Genomic DNA, 3,927 nt, shown 5'->3' with positions numbered 1-3,927 from the left:
ATCATCTTCATCATCTTCATCATCTTCATCATCAGCCGACTTTACATTAGCAAGATGGATTTATGACTGAACGAATGTCCACGTATTTTTTTATCATCTCTGTGGGTAACAATACATAAAAAACATTTTTCTCCAACAATTGGGTGTGAAAAACTACAGTTGTTAAAGCTTCGCTCTGCGCGACGTGCAGCGAGATGAGAGGAGAGGAGAGGAGAGGGTGGGAGGAAATGATCCTGCGACATAACATAACATTTCTACAGCGGGAGGAGGAAATTTTGAGGATTTATTCTCTCTATACGTGTTTTAAAACGCTATAATTTCTTCATTATATTTCAAACTCCTGCTCAGTTGTCTCTGCACTCGCAGCTCTGTTCACACAGGACCGATGACGTAACAACGATAGGACGGTAGAGTATAAATTACTACCGTAGGCCATCTTCATACCGTTTCTACCGTCTACTGCATATACCATGCAGCCCTATTTAGACCCATCAAGATTATTGGAGCATCCTTAATATTGTCTGAAGACAAAATCAGGCCAAAAATCAGCAGTTATCTTGTGAGCCACTCATTAGGACAATGGTTAGAAAATAGAGATGGAAATTAAGACATCTTACGTTACATCATATCGAATATACTGTATTTTGCCATAAACAGTTTTAATATTTTTTTCTTTTCAGACTAAAATTTGTTTACTTTTTGATTTAGATGTTGAGCTATCAGTTCTTTCTAGAAAACGATGTGGAGGTTTTAAGGCCTCTAGCACCTTATACAGATTTGTTTAGCAGTGGAATCTGGAGATGATTATATCTTTAGCGAATGACAGACGAGCGTTGCAGAAAGTCTTCCCTACATGCATTGTTTATGTGTCAGGCATGGTTTCGTTATGACTCTGAGGTTAAAACTCACTGTTAAATGGAAGCAGCAGGTCCTCCAGGACTTCAGAGCTCCTTCTTCTGCTGCCTCTGGTGAGTTAACACCGGCTCAGAGCTCCTGAATAGAATAAATGGAATGTGCTTTTAGTGTTTTCCAGGTTTTTAAAAAGTACAAAAATAGAATATGGAAACAAGCTTTTGAGTTTCTGATCTGTATTTCTTTCCTAAAGATCAAGTTTTATCTTTGAACTAACAGCTAAAGGCTTCAGATGTGATTATGGACAGACTACTGTGTTTTTAACTAAAACCACTGTTTGACTTCCTTACTGAACTAAAAGCAATTTCAAACTTTGAATTTTAATGAGAACAAAACTAAAGTTGTTGCTGGATCCATGACAAACCGCAGCATTTCTACAGATCTGTGCTGCTTAGAGCTGTTTTTAAAATCTCCTGTTAAACGTTTGGATGTGATAATTGATCCAAATTTTACTAAACAAATAAGTTCTGTAGCAGAGGTGGGGACTCGAGTCACATGACCTGGACTTGAGTCAGACTTGAGTCATTATATCAAGACTTCAGACTTGAAAAACCTGTTCAGTGACTTGGGACTTGAATTGGACTTGACCTGTTGACTTGAAAAGACTTGATATTTTAGGGCTGTGGCTGAACGGTTAAGTGAGTCGTCTTCTAAATCAGAAAGTTGGCGGTTCAATTTGCCACTATTCTTTCACATGTTGAAGTGTCCCTGGGCAAGACACTGAAACCCCCACTGCCTCTGATTTGTCCCGTCAGTGTATGAATGTGATTTAATTAGTTTCCATAGGACAGGGCTATTCAACTAAACTGCACCGGGGGCCACAGTTACTGCAGGTAAACAGCTGAGGGGCCGAACATCCAGCAGCGTGTGCTTGTGATTAATACTGCTTTTTTTGCGAAAATTACTGATTTGTGATGCTCATTATACACGTAACCATCTGAAGGGGTTGACTTGTGGACTCTGAAGTCCCAGGCCGGTCGGGGCCGCGGTGCGCGTGAAGAGGTGCTGCGGTCAAACCGCCTCTCAGCCCTCGCTTTAAAAACAGTCAGATCTGTCGCGGTTTAGTTGTGCTCGTAAACACACAGTGTTACAGGAGAAATGCTGCGAGGTGCTTTTAMAAATATAATATATATAAAATACGACGTAAACCTTGGTGGAAAATAGCTCAGGTGAACACCTCCCGGGAAAACCCTCAGCGTTTCCCGGACCGAGTGAGGCTGACCCCCCAGCCACAGAGAAAGAAAAAAGGCAGCGCTGTCAGTCAGACAGCAGGACCCACCCTGCTCTGTTCTGATTGGGTAAAACTTTGACTGTGGTTCTCTTTATTGGGTGAAAGAACCGTCAGTTTAATCCCTAGATGGCTTTAACAAGTTTTTTTTCTCCTGTTCATTTTTACAATGACGAACACCCGCTGCTTTTTTCTTGGTTGTCCACCAGACAACTTGGAGGCGGGATCTGGTTGTCCGAAACGAAAATAGGTTGTCTCAGACAACCTAAACAATGGTTATGTCGACCCCTGTTTTCTATTATAAGTTTTATWTCGTCATTTTTATCGTTACCGCCACCCATCATAATGTACAGTATATTGTAATATGAATTTTTTGCCATATCGCACATTCCTAAGCAAAACATAACCTCCCAGGTAGACTACACACCTGACCCAAACCCTAACCTCACCAGGCTGTGTGCACCGGGGAAATGGTCAATAATTGTACCCACCATGAAGCAAAAATCTGTACACACACACACACATGCGCGCGCGCTCGCACGCATAGCGAAACAGCCGTATTTTTTTTTTTTATTTATTTTTTACCCAGATCGGAGTCTGAAAAACATTTCTTTCTTGTTAGCTGGAGATGAAAACAAGATGTGGACGGTTGCTTGCTCGTCCGTCTTGCTAATTTAACAGTCAAGGTCTACTCTGTGAGCGGATCATTTCAGCAGCATGAGGAAGCTCACAGGTATGGCAGGCCGCTTTTGCACTAAATCGACTTCACCACAGTTACATTCCAAGTATCTGAAATAGGTTCGTCTGGGTCTCAGGAGGATAAAACTAAACATATTAGATATTTAAGTGAAATAATATAAGATAATAAGATTCAACTAATGATGAAATTGCAGACTTTTGTGTTATTTAAAAAAAAATATGCACAACCTTTTAATAAGTACCAGTAATATTTCTGTTATTAATCATTATTCTCTGTTCATCATTCTGCTTTATCCAAGGCCAAAGATCCATAGTTGTCCATCTGAGGAGCATGTGTCTAAAAAAAACTTAACCATGAAATGTTTAATATGTTTATAAGACGTTCAGCCCTTAAACATTTGCACTTAGAATTTTATAGAATCACGTTAAATACTTTTCAGTAAGTTAAATATCTACAATTCTGGTTCAAATAAAGAACTTTATGTTTACTAGATTAACTAATTATTTTCGAGTTAATGTTGCCTTAATGAACAGTGATTTAAAAAATAGCCTGTAAAACTCTGATGTTATGCGACTTGGTTGAAAATTTGGGTGCACCTAACTTTTGTGCTGGTGCACCTAAGAAAAAATGTTAGTCGCACCAGTGCAACCAGTCAAAAAGTTAGTCTAGAGCCCTGAAAGCAGACCATCCATCTTTTTTGTTCCACACTCTTTCTTTACATGTGTGTGCATGAGCTGCAGCACAGCCAATCAAATTAACCAGAGTAAAAAAAAAATTAGAAAAAATATAGTTTTGCAGCTAAGTTTATTTGGATTTTGCAATATAGAGGTGCGATTTAAAAAAAATTWAAATACTTTGTAAGTTCATCTGCACAGGTTTAATCTCAATTTTGGATAAAAATTGAAAAATGGAYCACACGGTCTATTTTTTCCATTTAATATGTAACTGCAACATTGTTTAAAAAATACTCAAAGGACTTGGAATTTTAAGTTTCAGACTTGGGACTTGACAGTTGCTTGTCTTGTCTTGAGACTTGACTTGGGACTGTTCTGCAGTAAAGAGATGAGTAATATTTGAGAACTTACAA

At 38.9% G+C, this 3,927-nt stretch overlaps 1 protein-coding gene and 1 long non-coding RNA gene across 4 annotated transcripts in view; one reads left to right on the top strand and one right to left on the bottom strand.

Annotated features, from left to right (window-relative positions):
* LOC106528276 (TSC22 domain family protein 2) overlaps positions 1-3,927 on the top strand; it is a 50,271-nt gene that overhangs the window by 14,275 nt on the left and 32,069 nt on the right. The window lies entirely within an intron of this gene.
* Positions 1-3,927, bottom strand: part of LOC106528278 (uncharacterized) — a 25,524-nt gene that overhangs the window by 20,776 nt on the left and 821 nt on the right. For both annotated transcript variants that reach the window (XR_001311478.1, XR_001311479.1), the window contains exon 2: positions 910-993. This is a non-coding gene — a long non-coding RNA (uncharacterized LOC106528278). The remainder of the gene's footprint in view (positions 1-909; positions 994-3,927) is intronic.

The sequence above is a fragment of the Austrofundulus limnaeus genome, unplaced genomic scaffold (assembly GCF_001266775.1).
Source record: "Austrofundulus limnaeus strain Quisiro unplaced genomic scaffold, Austrofundulus_limnaeus-1.0 Scaffold367, whole genome shotgun sequence".
NCBI lineage: Eukaryota > Metazoa > Chordata > Actinopteri > Cyprinodontiformes > Rivulidae > Austrofundulus > Austrofundulus limnaeus.
Note: the sequence above shows the minus strand (reverse complement) of the source record. Positions and strands in the feature narration are given on the sequence as shown.